This window comes from Myxocyprinus asiaticus, chromosome 9 (assembly GCF_019703515.2).
Source record: "Myxocyprinus asiaticus isolate MX2 ecotype Aquarium Trade chromosome 9, UBuf_Myxa_2, whole genome shotgun sequence".
Lineage (NCBI taxonomy): Eukaryota > Metazoa > Chordata > Actinopteri > Cypriniformes > Catostomidae > Myxocyprinus > Myxocyprinus asiaticus.
This window is the reverse complement of record NC_059352.1, coordinates 30628965-30648699: the sequence shown is the minus strand read 5'-3', so window position 1 is coordinate 30648699 and position 19735 is coordinate 30628965. Positions and strand designations below refer to the sequence as shown.

General features: G+C 46.0%; 1 long non-coding RNA gene across 1 annotated transcript; it reads left to right on the top strand.

Annotated features, from left to right (window-relative positions):
- Positions 1 to 8757: 8757 nt before the first annotated feature.
- LOC127446529 (uncharacterized) lies at positions 8758 to 18712 on the top strand. Its single transcript, XR_007898219.1, has 3 exons — positions 8758 to 9080; positions 16285 to 16380; positions 17907 to 18712. It is a non-coding gene; the product is annotated as an uncharacterized LOC127446529 (long non-coding RNA).
- The last annotated feature ends 1023 nt before the right edge of the window (positions 18713 to 19735 follow it).

Genomic DNA, 19735 nt, shown 5'->3' with positions numbered 1-19735 from the left:
GTAGTTCTGCCCTAGGATTGATGCAGGAGCTGCGCTCGGCGACCGACCTCGCCCTCCATGCGACGAAGGTCATGGCGCAGTCTCTCGGGCGGGCAATGTCCACCTTGGTGGTCCAGGAGCACCACCTTTGGCTCAACCTGGTCGAGATGGGAGAGGCCGACAAGGCACGGTTCCTTGGCACCCCCATTTCCCAGGTTGGCCTGTTCGGCAACACCATTGAGGACTTTGCCCAGCAGTTCTCAGCAGTGAAGCAGCAGATAGAGGCTATCCGTCTCATCCCGCACCCCGTCTGCTCGTCGCCAAGGGCGTCCCCCTGCAGTGACTGCACAGTCTCTGCCGCAGCCTGCCTCCATGGCCCAGCCCCGGCGTGGAGCCCACCGCAGGAAGCAGATGCCACCCGTCTCACGGCTGGCTGCCAAGAACCCGCGAAAGGCTTTGAAGCGCCCCTGAGATGGGTGACCCAGGGATGACGAAACCCACTGCTCTGGAGATGGTAAGCAGACCACTCCATCCCCTGGTGGAGGGCCGGGAGGAGAATCTTTTGTTACCTTTTCATTTAATTTCACCGCATGCCCAAGTGGCTACGGTACCTAAGAGTTCAGCAAAAGAGCGGTTTCCTTGTTCCCTGGGACACATACCCTGTGCGCACGGCCATCATCACGACCACCGTCCACCATTCAATTTTGGCAGGTTTGGCACTCCAGCAGTGGTCTCCCCGCCCCTGCGCACCCAGCTGTGGTACAAATCTGCCCCCGATGTGACGGTCTCCACGGGTCACGAGGACAGGCCTCTTCCTCCCCCGTCCCAGGCTGTTCCGGGGGTGGTCACAAGGAGCCAGGTTAGTGCTTCGATGTCCCGGAACTCAGCACGACCACGACACAGCGTGGCACCTCAGGCTCTGCCCCACCGCAAGGCCCCACCCGCCGGTACGTCCGATGAGATTGTCCCCTTGGTCCCCCTCGCCCGGAGCTTGGACGCGTGGCTTGCGCTTTCCAACCCGTCGCGATGGCTGGTCCGGACCGTACAACTCGGCTACACGATTCAGTTCAGGTATCCGCCCAGGTTCAGCGGCATCCACTTCACCTCGGTGAAGGGCGAGAACGCCACTACTTGCGCACGGAAATCACTACCCTCTTACGGAAGGGGGGCGATAGAGCCTGTCCCTCTGGCCGAGATGAAGAAGGGGTTTTACAGCCCCTACTTCATTGTACCGAAGAAAGGCGGTGGGTTGCGGCCAATCTTGGACCTGCGAGTACTGAACCAGGCCTTACACAGACTCCCATTCAAGATGCTGATGCAAAAATGCATTCTAGAGAGCGTCCGGCATCAAGATTGGTTCGCGGCAGTAGACCTGAAGGATGCATACTTCCACGTCTCGATTCTACCTCGAAACAGACCCTTCCTGCGGTTAGCATTCGAGGGTCGGGCATATCAGTACAAGGTCCTCCCTTTCGGCCTGTCCTTGTCCCCTCACATCTTCAAGAAGGTTGCAGAGGCAGCCCTTGCCCTGTTAAGGGAAGTGGGCATTCGCATCCTCAACTATCTCGATGATTTGCTAATCCTAGCTCACTCTTGGTATGTGTTGTGTGCACACAGGGACCTGGTGCTCTCGCACCTCAGCCGACTAGGGCTTAGGGTCAACTGAGGAAAGAGCAAGCTCTTCCCATTTCAGAGCATCTCTTTTCTCAGCTTGGGGTTGGACTCAGTCTCGATGACAGCGCGCCTCACGAATGAGCGCGCACAGTCGGTGCTGACCTGTTTGAAGGCGTTCAGACAGAAGACAGCGGTTCCACTGAAACTGTTTCAGAGGCTCCTGGGGCATATGGCATCCTCAGCGGTGGCCACTCCACTTGGGTTGATTCATATGAGACCGCTTCAGCACTGGCTCCAGACTCGAGTCCCGAGATGGGCATGACAGACGCCTCCAAAACGGGCTGGGGTGCTGTATGCAACGGGCACGCAGCTGCCGGCTCCTGGACGGGCCCGCGGCTACGTTGGCACATCAACTGCCTTGAGTTGTTGGCAATTCTGCTCGCCCTGCGGAGGTTTCGAGTTTGGACAGACAACACGGCGACAGTGGCATACATCAACCGTCAAGGCAGTTTACGCTCCCGTTGTATGTCACAACTCGCCCGCCGTCTCCTCCTCTGGAGTCAGCAGCACCTCAAGTCGCTGCGAGCCACTCACATCCTGGGCAACCTCATCACTGCAGCGGATGCGCTGTCATGACAGGTTACCCATCAGGGGAGAGTGGAGACTCCACCCTCAGGTGGTCCAGCTGATCTGGAGTCGATTCGGACAGGCACAGGTAGACCTGTTCGCTTCCCAAGAATCCTCCCACTGCCCACTCTGGTACGCCCTGACCAAGGCACCCCTCGGTATATATACGCTGGCACACAGCTGGCCCCCTGGACTACGCAAATATGCGTTTCCCCCAGTGAGCCTACTTGCACAGACCCTGTGCAAGGTCAGGGAGGACGAGGAGCAAGTCATCCTGGTAGCACACTACTGGCCTACCCAGACATGGTTCTCGGACCTCACGCTCCTTGTGACAGCCAAGCGAATTCCCCTGAGGAAGGACCTTTTGTCTCAGGGACGGGGCACCATTTGGCACCCGCGACCAGACCTCTGGAATCTCCTTGTCTGGCCCCTGGACGGGACTACGTCCGTGTCCTGCGGTGGTAGACACGATCACTCAGGCTAGGGCACCCTCTATGAGGCGCCTGTATGCCTTGAAGTGGCATTTGTTCACTAAGTGGTGTTCTTCCCGATGCTAAGACCCCCAGAGATGCGCAGTCGGATCGGTGCTTTCCTTCCTGCAGGAGAGTTTGGAGGGGCGGTTGTCCCCCTCCACCTTGAAGGTGTATGTAGCCGCTATAGCGGCACACCATGACACAGTGGACGGTAAGTCCTTAGGGAAGCACGACCTGATCATCAGGTTCCTGAGAGGTGCCAGGAGGTTGTTTCCATCAGACCGTGCCTCATTCCCTCATGGGACCTCTCTGTAGTTCTTCAGGGTCTACGTAGAGCCCCCTTTGATCCCCTGCAGTCAGCTGAGCTTAAGGCACTCTCTTTAAAGACTGCCCTCCTGACTGCACTCACTTCCATCAAGAGGGTAGGAGACCTGCAAGCGTTCTCTGTCAGCGAAATGTGCCTGGAGTTCGGTCTGTGCTACTCTCACATAATCCTGAGACCCCGACTGGGCTATGTCCCAAGGGTCCGACGACCCCTTTTAGGGATCAGGTGGTGAACCTGCAAGCACTGCCCCAGGACGAGGCAGACCCAGCCCTGATGTTGCTGTGTCCGGTGTGCACTTTACCCATCTATTTGGATCGCACGCAGAGCTTTAGAGTCTCTGAGCAGCTCTTTGTCTGCTTTGGTGGACAGCGGAAAGGAAGCGCCGTCTCCAAGCAAAGGATCGCCCACTGGGTCATTGACGCCATAACAATGGCATATCACGCCCAGGACGTGCCGCCCCCGGTAGGGCTACGAGCCCATTCTACCAGGAGTATGGTAGCCTCCTGGGCCTTGACCAGTGGCGCCTCTCTAACAGACATTTGCAAAGCAGTGGGCTGGGCAACACCCAACACCTTTGCGAGGTTCTACAACCTCCGTGTGGAACTGGTTTCGTCCCGTGTTGTGGCAGTCACAAGCAGGTAAGTCCAAGACAGCTGGCCAGGTGTATTGCTTGTGCTTAGCGCCTTTAACCTCCCCTGAGCTGAAGACGTGCGCTGTTGACTCCCAGTAGTGTTCACAAACTGTGTTCCCTGGATGATTTCCTCCGAGACCTGTGGCAGACAAGTTTGCGGAGAAATTCGCTGCCGGCTCAGTACATATGCTAACTAAGTTCTGTACTGGGGTAGGTGCTCCGCATGTGTTGGTTCCCCATAGGTAACCCCATGCGACGTATATCTTCTGCTAATTCGTTTCCCTGTTGGTAAACTGCGCCTTCCTTGGACAGAGGCCCCTCTGCCCCAGTCACCATGTTTGTAGAAACTCCTCCCCCGTAGGGTAGGACCTACCATGAGACTTCTCTACATGACATACTTCCGACAAAGCTCTGCAAGACCATGTGACGTATTTCCACTCAAATACCCCATAATAGTAAATAGTGTGGTCTCCGCGGTGTCTTCCCCTTGGGATGTACACCAACCCCCCCCCCCCAATGTAGACCTGGTGGCCCCAGTCTGTTAATTCTTTTTTTGGGGAGAGGGGAAAAAAGAGAGGATAAGAGGCCACAACTGGGCTAGCCTGTCTCTATCTTTTGGGCAGTCGACTTGTCCCCGATGGGCCGTTCGACACTCATAACAGCATTGGGGGAGGTTACATGTCGGCCTGGTGCGCTGGCTACGAGGCACACAGTGGTCTGCCCATCACACACCACCAGTTCACGTAACACAGTTCAGCCAGTTGTGGCGTTTCTTATAGGGACCCCTAGTGTCACTACATCGACACAACATTGAGTGAGTGACAGATAGGGAACATCCTGCTTACTTGTGTAACCTCCGTTCCCTGATGGAGGGAACGAGACGTTGTGTCCCTCCTGCCACAATGCTGGACTACCCGCTGAAATGGCCAGGATCTTGTCTCGGCTCCTCAGCACAAAACCTGAATGAGTGGTTGCATACCAGCTCCTTTTATACCCGTATGTTCGGGGGAGTTGTATGCAAATACCACTCACCAATTTTCATTGGCCTTTTTTCAAAGACCAGAGATGTTTCAGGCTTCCAAGAATGACCCCTAGTGTCACTACATCAACACAACATCTCATTCCTTCCATGGGAACGGAGGTTACACAAGTAACCAGGACGTTTTTCATCATTACAAGTGAACCTAAATTTAATGTAGTCTAGGATGTATTTTCCTTACCTCGCACCATTTTGTTCACTGTTTTGAAGGTGACGGCATGTCACACAACCTATCCATGTTGGCATGTACCTAATTTGGCTAGATTTTATCAAGTAATAAAGCAATTTGCACCATAATACTTTAGAGTTTGATTGGTTGCACAGCTTTTGACATCAGGAAACCATTTTCTCTTCCCTTTTGTAAGTCGTGTTAGGGTTAGTTTATATTATTTATATTACCTTGCACAAGTATATGGTTAGTTATCATTTATTATTTGCATTTAGCATTGATTGTTCCGACCTAAGCGTCATAAGACCCATTTTCGTATGATAGTTAAGATCTATAGTTTGAAAAATGCTGATGTATTCACACTAATCCTATGAAATGTCACAGTCGGATGGTCAAACCCTCATTGGCATTCAATGGAATCAATGTAAATCAAGTCTTAAAAAGTCTTAAAGTGCCTCTAATTCATACAAAGGCACCGTGACTTGAACAGATGCTATAGGCGTACACTGTGGTATGTTGATGTGTGTGTAAGTATGTGTTCTTCAGCCACTCTCTGCTATCTCTCCCTCTCTCTGAATACATGAGAGGTAGTTAACTCCACCTGAACAGCACATTAACAGGCCGCATTAGAATGAGTTTCAGAGGCTTCTGGTTGTACATGCCCAGGAATGATGATGGAGCCCATTAGCAGGAGGAATGAAGGTAACGCACAAGACGATTGAGGATGCTGTGCTTGCCTTTTCCTGATGCCTGTCTCTTCCATATTTCGTTCTCTGCCTCTCATCCACACTCTCCATAGCCTAATTGCTATGAAGGCCTAGCGGTCCACACATACACACTCATCCCGGCTTGGTCTTGCAGAATAAATCTCATTTTTACCTTGCATGGGGTGGAATTTAAAGAGATGTGTTATAATTTTATCACCTCCTGCCCCCCAGAAAGACACCATGTATGATTCTTGCCCTCAACGTGGGATGAAGTCTAATTACATATTCCACAGGGGGTCTGGAGGAGCCATCGACCTGCCGAGACAATTCCGACACCATCAAAGAGCTTGTCGTGTTCTTTGACTTTTTAAGTGGAATGAAGTGGCGTGGCATGGTTGATGTATGCAGCAAAAGCATGTTTGGAAATCAAGCTTCAGATGACAAATTTTTTTAAAGGATAAATCCAGTTTGGAAGGATTTGTGTCGGTGAATGCTGCAAGAACAGCAGTTGTGTTCAACAGCACTGAGACCAAAACTGTGTTCTTTTACTTCTTTGAATCGGTATAACATGAAAGACTCAATGCATCTGATTTTCAGAAACATTTGAGTACACTATAAATAATCCAACTTGCGTTTTGTCAGTAAAACTTTAAAAAAATTGAGATTACTCAAAAAAAGTGGATAAAGTCTATTTTTAGACTGATTAGTATGACCAGCTTAATTTTTAAAGCTGAGAAAACAAACAACCTCAAGTTTGTTCATGAGATTGAGCTCACCAGGATGCTGAGCATGCGCAGTTTGATTACTGAAGCTAAGATGTGTGCTCCAGCATTGCCACACACGGCGTTAATTTCTTTTACATATCATGTGTTGACTTTGGTAAGTGTTCTTCCGTGTATAATATTGAAAAACACTTTAATTTACGATAGAATTTGAATAATATTTGTTCATAAAATGCATTTTTTTGTACATCTGCGTAGGTGGCTTCAAGTTTTGGGCAACATCTCTTTTTTTTTTTGTCGTATCGTTTGTATTGTATTGTATTGTATTTTGCATGTTATGTTATGTTTTTTTACCACTGTAGCGCAAACAATTGCCCCTCGGGGACAATAAAGTTAAAAAAAAGTTATCTCTTCATGTTCTGGTGCTACTGTCTGCTTTTAAAATAAAACGTTCAAACAGGGTAAGTGATACAAATTAAGCTCATGTTTTTATTCAAGAGATATGTATTTGCTTAATATATCTGTTCAATCTTTAGATTTTTAAACAGTTTTAAACATGTGCACAAGTTAATTGTTGCATGTAAGTTAATTAGTCTACAAGGTGCAAAGGTCCTGCGTAGTTACAATTTATAACTGTGTTGAAACTGTTTGCATTTAAAAAAAAAAAAAAAACGAGATAAGAGAGACAATATGTAGCTGAAACAAATGTAAAAAGTATTTATTTGACATTAAATCCATGTACTGATTGTGCTGAGGTAATACAAAGGTAATGTTACTCTTAATAACTCTTAATCTAGTTTGCTAAGTGCGCAGTAATACACTTTCCAGATCACATAAACGCATATCTTCACATGACAGTCACTTAACGTTTAGTTGTGAATTGTGTGACTTCAAGGAAATTTGTAAAACATCTAATTACTTTAATCATATTAGGAGCCATTTTAAAAATCATAAAAGTGTGAGGTGCCCTTTTGCCCAGTGCGATTTCAAAACAAATCTGATTTCATCATTTAGCAGTCACTGTAGTCGAAAGCATCACTTTCATCATTTTCAATCCAGAGGAAAGAGATAGTGGAAGAAAAACCACTTGTTGGTGCGGTCATGGAGAGATGGCCAGGACTCTTCATGCCAGAAAAGGCAAGTGAATTTATTATTTTCAAGCGCAAGTTAAAATTTAGGGTATTGGTTTTTATTAAAGGTGCAGTATGTAAGATTCAGAAACCCTTGTTATTAATGACACCTGTGGCCGTTAAGTGAACTGAAGCCAGCTACCTATTGCTCGTGCACACACTTCATAGGGACGCGAGCTAGCGAGCATCGACCAAAACAATGACATAACGTACAAAAAGACTGAACGTGATTCACTGACATAATGCTGACAGATGAGGTAGCATAATTAAAATTACACAGTTATGATTGTTTTACTACAAACTTTGAGACTGTATATTATATTTGACTCTCCAGTGCTGGAACAGGGCCAAAACAAAGTGTGGATATAGGTCTGGCTATGCGAGACTATAGTTTGAAGTAATCACTTTCCTTTGCATGATACATTGACTTAATTTATAGGATAGCTTATGTCGGCGTTAGCTTGCTTGCCAGCTTTATCAATAGCTGTTTGCTAAATTTGGTGGATGATGAGAGTAGCTGGTTATAAAATAGACTGTATATTATAAATATGTTGACACAATTCAGTATTGATATCGATGCGCTGTTGTTTTGTAATAATAGAATGTATATATTTTCTGTATAACCAAGTTACGTTACACTAATGAATGGGTCTTTTTGCATTATCTTGAACATTGTCTAGCATTCATTTCATGTGTTATTGTAGTTTAGCTAAAATTACACAGATCAATCATTATGGCACTATATTTCACATGCTTTGCAGTTATGTAAGCTTACCTGTCCAATAAGAAGAACACCAATTCAGGGTCGGTTTTGATCCCCAAAACTGAACGAAGGTCCCCCCAGGAATCAAATGCCCTGCCGATGTTCACTCTAGTTTTCGCTCGACCACGATCATATTCCCGCTTAGCCAGATGGGATTCAGTAGATAAATGTTTTACTTTGAGTTTGTGTAGGAGTCGGTGTTGTGCTGGGAGCCGGACGTTTGCTGGATTCCATCTCTAAGATAACGTTACCTAGTGTTGCAGTTTGTTGTCGCTGTTGAATAGTGGAAGAGAAGTAACTGTCTGAGGCAAGGCTCTCGGGAGCACGCATAAACATCATATCCTTTGGATTTTCCCGGCAAAAGCGACCTGCTCCCTTTGCATGAAAATCAGTCTACAGGCTTTAATAGGCAACCTAGGAAGTCCGGGAAGGGCTAATTTTTTAAGTTGTGTTACAAGCCGTTCACACATTGGCAAAAAAATGGTGAATATTACATGAAAATTTTAACATATTGCACCTTTAACCATGTTCTTGTATGGCATGTGTAATTTACAGATATGTGCAGAATTATTCAGAGTCACTCAAGCTGATCTCAGAAGGACCTTTCTTAGTTCCTTGGACTCACTTGCACCACAGCTGATCCAACTCTATAGAGCAAGAAGTGGAGCCCTGGGAGAAGACATCCAGACATTCTTGGACAGACTTGACGAATGGGTAACTCATTGAATTTAGACAGCAACATTAGTTACCTCCTAATTTTAAATGTATGATAGGTTTTTTCCCTGCTGCCTATTTTCTCTTTCAGACCTCTAATATCCTGGCACACCGGAAATCTACAACAGTTTGCGGCCTACCATTGTCGCTAAAAGAAAAAGCAGACAACCTACTGCGAACATGTCTGGTAATGTTTTTATCTGATCTGTCATGCCTGATATGGTTGTTCTTTAGAGAAGCTGGTGAGGATGTTTCTTTTGTCAAATGGCAATAAGTAGTATACAATTTAGAATGTATATCCTTTTTACTCCATTTGACGAGCAGTCACTAATGGTAAAAAAAAAAAAAAAAAAAAAAAAGGAAAAAAAAGGTTAAAATAGAGAATGTGCATAAAATAAGTCTCATTCTTAGAATTGCTAAAGTAGCAGGGATCCCGCGGATCCTTAAAATGTCTTAAATCAGTTTTCCAAAATTTAAGGTCAGAAAAAGTATTAAATATCTTAACTGATACAACAAAAGTCTTAATTTTTATTTAAAGAGGTCTTAAATTTGGGGGAGGAAAGACATGAATCGTGATATGACCTAATGTGATTATCAAACTTCAAAAGAATACAATCTAATTAAATAAATGCATATGCTGCGTCCTTCAAAGTGAAAATGCGGCACTGTTGTATTTTCTCCAAGCACGCGGGGGCTTGTGAGTGTTTCCAGCTGTTGCAGAGCAGTTCGCAATCATTAGGCTATATCAGAAATTTATGACAAATGATTACTAATGATCAACTGGTGATGTTGATGAAATATGACAATGTTTACTTTTAATTGTTTACATTGTTATACATTGTAGATTACTGTAGGAGTGCACATTTTATTCCCCTTATCTGTTTGAATGAGCAGCTGGAAGCAGTGAAGCGCATACATTTCAAAATAAGAGTCCACGGCGTATTTCAGCCTTTAAAGTTAAAAGTTCTGCGCTATGAATAAAATATTTTTTCCCCTGGTTATTGGTATTTTGGTTGCACCATAAACTGCATCTGCAATTTAATTCAATTTTGACTCTTGTAGCCTCTGTCTGGCCCTCCCCATCACAGGAAGGAAAGACTAAGAACATTTAATACAGGCTACCAATTTTACAAACTATTGGCAGATTAACTGCCTTTCATCACATTGTCATATCTGCAAAATCCAATATCAGTTGACCTCTAATTTGTATTTATTTATATAATGGGCCATAAACCAATTTTAATGTTTTGTATTTGTGGAAAACGTCATGGTTACTGGTGTAACCTCCGTTCCCTGATGGAAGGAACGAGACGTTGGTGTCGATGTAGTGACACTAGGGGTCACACTTGGGAGCCCGAGACACCTCTGGTCTTTGATAAAAGGCCAATGAAAATTGGCGAGTGGTATTTGCATGCCACTCCCCCGAATATATGGGTATAAAAGGAGCTGGTATGCAAGGGGGATTATCCGACTGGGCCTCCAGGTCTAGTCGGGGGGTGTCCCTCCCAAGGGGAGGACACCGCGGAGACCACACCTCACCCCAGAGAGGGGGGGGATATTTAAGTGGAAAAATACGTCACATGGTCTTTCCAACTATGTGGAGAGCCTTCAAGGTAGATCCTGCCCAATGGGGGAGGAGGTACTACAACATGGAGACTGGGGCAGAGGGGCTCTGCCCAAGGAAGATGCAGTTTGCCAGCAGGGAAACGAATTAGCGGAAAATATAGATCGCATGGGGTTAGCCTTACAGGGAACCGCCACATGCGGAGCACCTACCCCAGAACCGGGCTCTCAGTTAGCGCGTGTACTGGGCCGGCAGTGAGTCTCTCCGAAAACTCGACTGCCACAGGGCTCGGAGGAAGTCAACCAGGGAACAACTTTTGTGAACACTATTGGGAATTAACAGCGCACGTCTTCAGCTCAAAAGGAGGTGGAAGGCGCTATGTGGAAGCGATACACCCGGCAGGCTATCCCGGGCTTATCCGCTTAGGTTGCGTGCCACTACCTGGGACGAAACCGGTTCCACCCGGAGGTTGTAGAACCTTGCGAAGGTGTTGGGTGTTGCCCAGCCCGCTGCTCTACAAATGTCTGTTAGAGAGGCACCTCTGGCCAGAGCCCAAGAAGCCGCTACACCATGGGTAGAATGGGCTCGTAGCCCTACCGGTGGCGGCATGTCTTGGGCGAGATATGCCATAGATATGGCATCAACAAGACAGTGGGCGATCCTCTGCTTGGAGACAGCGCTTCCTTTCCGCTGTGCACCAAAGCAGACAAAGAGCTGCTCAGAAAGTCTAAAGCTCTGCTTGCGATCCAAATAGATGCGCAAAGCGCGCACCAGACACAGCAACGCCAGGGCTGGGTCTGCCTCCTCCTGGGGCAGAACTTGCAGGTTCACCACCTGGTCCCTAAAAGGAGTGGTGGGAACCTTGGGCACATAGCCCGGTCGGGGTCTCAGGATCACGTGAGAATAGCCTGGACCAAACTCCAGGCACGTTTCGCTGACAGAGAACGCTTGCAGGTCACTTACCCTCTTGATGGAAGTGAGCGCAGTCAGGAGGGCAGTCTTCAGGGAGAGTGCCTTAAGCTCGACTGACTGCAAAGGCTCAAAGGGGACTCTCTGTAAGCCCTGAAGAACTACGGAGAGATCCCATGGGGGAACGAGGGGCGGTCTGGAGGGATTCAGCCTCCTAGCGCCTCTTAGGAACCTGATGATCAAGTCGTGCTTCCCTAAGGACTTACCGTCAACTGCGTCGTGGTGTGCTGCTATAGCAGCAACGTACACCTTCAAGGTGGAAGGGGACAGCCTCCCTTCCAACCTCTCCTGCAGGAAGGAAAGCACTGATCCGACTGCGCATCTCTGGGGGTCTTCGTGTCGAGAAGAACACCACTTAGCGAACAGACGCCACTTCAAGGCATACAGGTGCCTCGTAGAGGGGGCCCTAGCCTGAGTGATCGTGTCTACCACCGCGGGTGGTAGGCCACCTAGGTCTTCCGCGTCCCGTCCAGGGACCAGACATGGAGATTCCAGAGGTCTGGGCGCGGGTGCCAGAGGGTGCCCCGTCCCTGAGAAAGAAGGTCCTTCCTCAGGGGAATTTGCCAGGGGGGAGCTGTCGCGAGGTGCGTGAGGTCCGAGAACCATGTCTGGATGGGCCAGTAGGGTGCTACCAGGACGATCTGCTCCTCGTCCTCCCTGACCTTGCACAGAGTCTGTGCAAGTAAGCTCACTGGGGGAAACGCGTATTTGCGAGTGCCAGGGGACCAGCTGTGTGCCAGCACGTCTATGCCGAGGGGAGCCTCGGTGAGGGCGTACCAGAGCGGGCAGTGGGAGGATTCTTGGGAGGCGAACAGGTCCACCTGTGCCTGACCGAATCGACTCCAAATCAGCTGGACCACCTGGGGGTGAAGTCTCCACTTTTCCCTGCAGGAAACCTGCCATGACAGCGCGTCCGCTGTAGCGTTGAGGTTGCCCGGGATCTGAGTGGCTCGCAGCGACTTGAGGTGCTGCTGACTCTGGAGGAGGAGACGGCGGGCGAGTTGTGACATACAGCGGGAGCGCAGACCGCCTTGGCGGTTGACATATGCTACCGCTGCCGTGCTGTCTGTCCGAACTAGCACGTGCTTGCCCTGGATCAACGGCCGGAACCTCCACAGGGCGAGCAGAATTGCCAGTAACTCGAGGCAGTTGATGTGCCAACGCAGCCGCGGACCCGTCCAGAGGCCGGTGGCTGCGTGCCCATTGCAAACAGTGCCCCAGCCCGTTTTGGAGGCGTCTGTTGTGACCACAACGTGCCTGGAGACCAGTTCTAGGGGAACACCTGCTCGTAGAAACGAGAGGTCGGTCCAAGGGCTGAAAAGACGGTGACAGACCGACGTAATGGCCACGCGGTGTGTCCCGTGGCGCCATGCCCATCTCGGGACTCGAGTCTGGAGCCAGTGCTGAAGCGGCCTCATATGCATCAACCTGAGCGGGGTGGCCACCGCCGAGGATGCCATATGCCCCAGGAGCCTCTGAAAAAGTTTCAGTGGAACCGCTGTTTTTTGTTTGAACACCTTCAAACAGGTCAGCACCGACTGGGTGAGCTCGTTCGTAAGGCACGCCGTCAGGGAGTCCAACTCCAAACCGAGAAAAGAGATGCTCTGAACCGGGAGGAGCTTGCTCTTTTCCCAGTTGACCCTAAGCCCTAGTCGGCTGAGGTACGAGAGCACCAGGTCCCTGTGTGCGCATAACACGTCTCGAGAGTGAGCTAAGATTAGCCAGTCGTCGAGATAGTTGAGAATGCAAATGCCCACCTCCCTTAACGGGGCAAGGGCAGCCTCTGCGATATTCGTAAAGACGCGAGGAGACAGGGACAGGCCGAAAGGGAGGACTTTGTACTGATAACGCCAAGTACTGGTACGGTCGCCAAGCGCAGTTCCTGCATCAAATCTGGGGCGGAACTACCCTCGTGCAGTTCTTCCAGTGCCTTGGCTTGGTGGACCTGCAGGAGAGCCATGGCGTGCAGGGCAGAGGTGGCTTGTCCAGCAGCGCTGTAGGCCTTGGCCGTCAGGGATGACATGAGCCTAAAGGGCTTGGAGGGGAGCTTAGGGCATCCACGCCAGGTGGCGGTGCTTTGCGGGCATAAGTGCACCGCGAGCGCCTTATCCACCGGGGGAATCGCTGTATAGCCCCTGGCCGCCCCACCATCAAGGGTAGTGAGAGCGGGGGAACTGCGGAGTCGGGGTTGGGCAGTAAAAGGTGCCTCCCACGACTTCGTCAGCTTCTCATGCACCTCCGGGAAGAATGGCACTGGAGCGGGGTGCGGCTGGTCTGAGCGGCGCCGCGAGCCCAGAAACCAATCATCAAGCCGTGAGGGTTCAGGTGAGAGCGGAGGGTTCCACTCTAACCCGACGCTCGCGGCCGCCCGGGAAAGCATGTCCATCATTTCGGCATTGGCCTGTAACTGGGCGACCGTCCCCGAAGGGGGAAGCCCAGCTGAGGCTTCTGCGTCCGACTGGACAAGCCCGCTCTCCGATGCTGCGCTCGAGAGCTCATCATCTTCGCGGGCCTCGAACAAGAAGCCAGACTCGCCGTGCGACGAGCCGGCGAACTCATTTGGAAGCCCGATTGGGGCAGACGTGCGTGCTGGGGAATGGGAGGTCCGCGGGGGGATACCCAGCGGAGGCGATCCCATTGAGTTCCCCAAATCGCCCCCAGTGCCAGCCGCGCTGACCTCAAACCCGTAGGTAGGAGGACCAAGGCGGGGAGCCGCTGGGGTGGCTTGCTTCCTTACGAAAGCAAGCCGCGACCGCAACGTTGCCATGGTCATGTTCTCGCAGTGAGAACATGAACCATTCATAAACGCTGCCTCCGTGTAGGTCACGCCCAGACACGAAAGACAGCGATCGTGACCATCCGAAGTTGAGAGAAAACGACCGCAACCAGGAATAACACACGAACAGAAAGGCATCTTTAGAAAGACGCGTCTTTAAAAAGACGTTCCGTGTGTGCGCTCTTTTAGAGAAATATAATCTTTTAGAGGGGAAAAACGCTCTTTTAGAAAATATACTCTCTAGTTTTTCTTCCAAAGCGCCCAGGGGCGTTCTCTGCAGTGCACCAGTGCAGAGGAGGGAGAAGCCGCTGAAATGCGCCATCAGATCCAGCAGAGGTGAATGAACAGTGCTATTCAGCTCAATGAGCATGACCATTCGGCTCCGAAGAGAAAATCTGAATGAGTGGTTGCATACCAGCTCCTTTTATACCCGTATGTTCGGGGGAGTGGCATGCAAATACCACTCGCCAATTTTCATTGGCCTTTTATCAAAGACCAGAGGTGTCTCGGGCTCCCAAGAGTGACCCCTAGTGTCACTACATCGACACCAACGTCGAGTGAGTGACAGATAGGGAACAGGTCTTGAGTATTTTAAACTTGAATATAGCCTACACTGTTTTACTGATAAGCAATGTTAAGGCCATGTTGAATGTGTGGCCCTGCCTGTTTAAGTAAGAGTCTGTGATACAAGATTTATTTTAAGATTGTGTGGGTTTGTTTTGGTATGGGGATATGGTATTCATTTTATTTGTTCAGGTCTTGAAAAAAGTCTTAAATTTAATTTTAAAAACTCTGCAGCAACCCTGAGTAGTTATTACTAATTCATAGTTTTACAGGCTTCATTATGGAGTCTGTGAAAGTTTAGTGTTAATTTAGGACAATATTACCATTTCCTGGTCCCAGACACTGCACATTTTGGATGTCTCTCATACCTAGTGCAACAAATTTGGTAACAGAGCCTCCAATAATGATTTTAGGAATTAAATCAGGTGCATTAGATAAGAGTGACATCCAAAATATCATCTTTTTTTGTTTCAGCAAAAGTAGCTGACACTTTCCTTTTTTATTTTTTGATAAAGTACAGTGTTTTCCAGAATATAAGTTAAAATATGGTAATACTGCTGGTTACTTAAATGTTATTTTTCTTTCAATAAATTTACATCTCTAAAGTAGTAAGGCTGCATTTTGCCAAGTCAAACAGCGATGAATAGGGAGAGCAGGGTTAAAACACTTGTTGGTTTTTTAAATTAAATTTTAAATTATTTAGCCTAATGCTTTGAGATGTTAGCTTTGACTTACTAGTAGCAGTTTTCAGTACGTGTGTCAATTGAACTTAATAATCGAGTCTAATAGAATTAAATTGGACATGCACATAAGACAGTTTTAAATTCATAACATCCAGACTGTCTAAAGGTATATGATGAACTGTAAAACATTGTAATAAACATAAAATAAAAAATGTCAATAAACAGTACATATTTAATGTGTCAATACAAATGTTAGTCAATTAACAATATATACAGTACAAAAAGAATCACAGACTTTATTCATGCCATCAGAGTAAAATGTAAACATTATTTTAGTATATATTTTCTGTGTGAACGACTACTGTATAAATTTAAATGAACTTATAACAAAATGAACTTTTAACTTAACTCCAAAAGAGAGAGTTTTAAATGCATGAAAACATAAGTAAAACACAATAGTAATTAAACTCCACATATGCTTGATTACTTGCCAGTCATACATTAGAATCGTTGCTGTACAAAGATGAATTGTGGATAAAAAATATATGTAAATGTCAATTCAAAAGTCAAATTTGGCACTGTTTTCAAATTTTGTCACTGCTGACTTCAGGCCTGTATAAATACTGTATTTCCCAAGACGTGTCATGGATCAAAAGCAATTATTGATGTTTTACTTTGTTTCATGGGTGTTTTTCCATTCACTGCCATTGCTTCTTGCCGGTGATAGTCACAAATATGACCGCTGTTAGGAAAAGGATATATAGGATAAATTATCTGTTTGTCTATAGAACATTATACTGTATTGCTTTTGACCCACAATTGGTTGTTTCATTAGGACACAGATAAGGAGGAAACCTTCACTAAGGGACTCAAAGTTGGTACCCTGACTGTTGTTGAAGATGATGTGGCAACAGTAAACTCCAACCCAAACGTAAGGAGCATAGCTGTTGTGGTGGAAGAGCAAATTGTGCTTGATGATGTTGATGACCTGCCAAATGCATTTACACTACTTTTTGGTTTGATTTAAGCACTTAACAATGAGTACCCTAAAGAGGTAAATTACACCTTTGAGGTTATTCAGAAATTATTCATGCTCCTTTGCTCTCAGTGTTCTGCAAGTGTGCAGTCATTGAAGAATAAGCTTCTGAGGTTTGATGTTTAAACTAGCTAACTGTTAAAAGGCAGTTGTTCCTTATGTCCTTGGATTTAAACTGTTCAAACTGCACTTTTGTGAACTCTATTTGGACTGTAGACGTTCAACCTGCACTTTCTGTCCTAAAAGTGAGTCTGCAGTAAATTGTGTCTTTGCCATTGTTTTATGCAATTGTTTTGTTTTATAATTAGTGCTAGATTTTTTGGACCCACTTTATATTAGGTGGCCTTAAATACTATGTGCCTAACCATTTGATACAATGTACGTATTATGTAAATACATGTTGTTGCATTGTAATTTCATTTAAAGTACTTGCATTTAATTGCATTTGTAGATATACTGTTAACTTTACCCCTAACCCAACTCTAACCCCTAATCCTAATACTAACCCTACCCTTACTCTTAAACCTATCTGTACCTTAACCTCAGTACCAGCAAATGTGGGAATTGTTTTTTGTTTGGTTTTTTTTTTAATTATTTTTTTTTTATTTGGCCTAAACTTTTCCAACTGCAGTCCAACAAGGTTATTGTTGTTTATTTACCATTGTTACATCCAATTGTGATGTTTTGTAGTATGCGGTATGGATTTGAACTGATCAAACTGCTTTTTTATACAGTATTTGGAATTGTTTCTTTACCAGCTGTGTCATCCAGTTGGTTTTAGATCAGTTTGGATTCAAACTGTTCAAACTGCACATTTACTGCACTTTTTATTACTCATAGCAGTGAATATTTGAGCTACAGTATTTGTTTTCACTGCACTGTAACACTGTTTGGACTCAAATCGTTTCCCATTGTTTCATTTAATTGTATTGTTTTGTACTTGGTGCCACATTAGTCTGCACTTAACATGGACTCAAATTGATTATTTGTCATTGTTTAATCCAATTTTATTATTCAATAATTGGTGCAGGATTTGTTTGTACTTTTGCCACTTAAGTCTGACAGTTGTTTTGTGTTATTTTTATTTTTATTTTTATTTTTTTTAAACTAAAGCTATAGAGTAGTTAAACTCAAACAGTCCAAACTATATCTTTTTGTCATGCATAGTCAGACAGAGTAATCATGCTAAATTGCTAATTTGGTACTAGAAAATCACTTGCCATTATATCAAACACAGCTGAAAGCTATTTGGTTCGTTAAACAAAGCTTAACATTGTCTTTGTGTTTGTTTTTGAGTTGCCACAGTATGCAATAGACTGGCATGTCTTAAGGTCAATATTAGGTCAAAAATGGCAAAAAAGAAACAGCTTTCTCTAGAAACTCATCAGTCAATCATTTTTTTTTTTTTTTTTTTTTTTTAGGAATGAAGGCTATACAATGCTTGAAACTGCCAAAAAACTTTCAAGAAGATTTCATACAAAGATGTACACTACAGTCTTCAAAGACAAAGGACAGCTGGCTCTAACAAGGACAGAAAGAGATGTGGAAGGCCAGATGTACAACTAAACAAGAGGATAAGTACATCAAAGTCACTAGTTTGAGAAATAGAAGCCTCGCATGTCCTCAGCTGACAGCTTCATTGAATTCTACCCGCTCATCACCAGTTTCATGTACAACAGTAAAGAGAAAACTCAGGGGTGCAGGCCTTATGGGAAGAATTGCAAAGAAAAAGCCACTTATGAAACTATAAAAAATAAAATGGTTAGAGTGTGCAAAGAAACAAAGACCTTAACCCCACTGAGCATTTGTGGGATCAGCTAGACTGTAAGGTGCGTGAGAATTGCCTGACAAGACAGCCACATCTATGGCAAGTGTTACAGGAAGTGTGTGGTGAAATGTCACCTGAGTATCTGGACAAACTGACGGCTAGAATGCCAAGGATCTGCAAAGCTGTCATTGCTGCACGTGGAGGATTTTTTGATGGGAAGTCTTTGAAGTAGTTTAAGAAGTTCTGAAAAAAATAAAATAATTACAATTGTAATAGTAATTTTTCATGTTATTAATGTCCTGACTATACATTGTGATCAGTTGAATGCCACTTTGGTGAATAAAAGTACCAATTTAATTCCATAAGAGCAAAATCTGTACATTATTCAAAACTTTTGGCTGCCAGTGTATTTCTTTCTTCTGTTTAAGCCTTGCACTGTTAATATCTTGAAGTATTATTTTTTCTTGTTATATTTTCATCAACAGTTTGCTTTAATAAAACTGTTTATTTATCATCATGATGCGTCTTTTTCGTCTTGTATTCGTTATCATTGAAGAAATAAAAAAAACTTCGTCAGCTAACGTTTTCGTCAATGACTTTGATGACAAGATTAACACTGGTGCAAATGTAGTTTATTGTTAGATCAAAAGTTATGTGACATCAAAGGCAGAGTGTGCAGGTGATTTTTGGGGCATGAACAATCACTGCATGTCCACATAGAATTTACTACCAAAAACTAACACGGCAATTTCTTCCGTGATCATGTTGGTTGCAGTTGTGTGCACTGCCAAAAGGAACCCCAAAAAGATCTTCCAACTCCGATAACTCTTATATGTCTCTAGGACAGTGATGGGAAGTAACTACTAAAAGTAGTGAAGTAACATACTTAAATACTTTTTTCAGTAGCGTGAAAGTCATTCGGCTGTTTTTTTTAGAAATTGCGTTGCTTTTCCTGTCACAAGCTACTTATTCTAAGTTCCCTATCTGTCTCTCACTCGAAGTTATGTCGATGTAATGACACTAGGGGTCACTCTTGGGAGCCCGAGACACCTCTGGTCTTTGATAAAAGGCCAGTGAAAATTGGCGAGTGGTATTTGCATGCCACTCCCCCAGACATACGGGTATAAAAGGAGCTGGTATGCAACCACTCATTCAGATTTTCTCTTCGGAGCCGAACGGTCATGCTCACTGAGCTGAATTCCCACGACTGTTCATTCACCTTTGCTGGATCTGACGGCGCATTTCAGCGGCTTCCCCCACCCACTGCACTGGTGCACTGCAGAGAATGCCCCTGGGCGCTTCGGCAGAAATAAAAGAGTGTATTTCTCTAAAAGAGTGGCACACACGGAAAGTCTTTTTAAAGACGCGTCTTTCTAAAGATGCTTTTCCGATTGTGTGTTATTCCTGGTTGCACTCGTTATCTCTCGCCTTCTGACGGTCACGATCACTGTCTTTCGTGTCTGGGCACTGCTCACGCGGAGA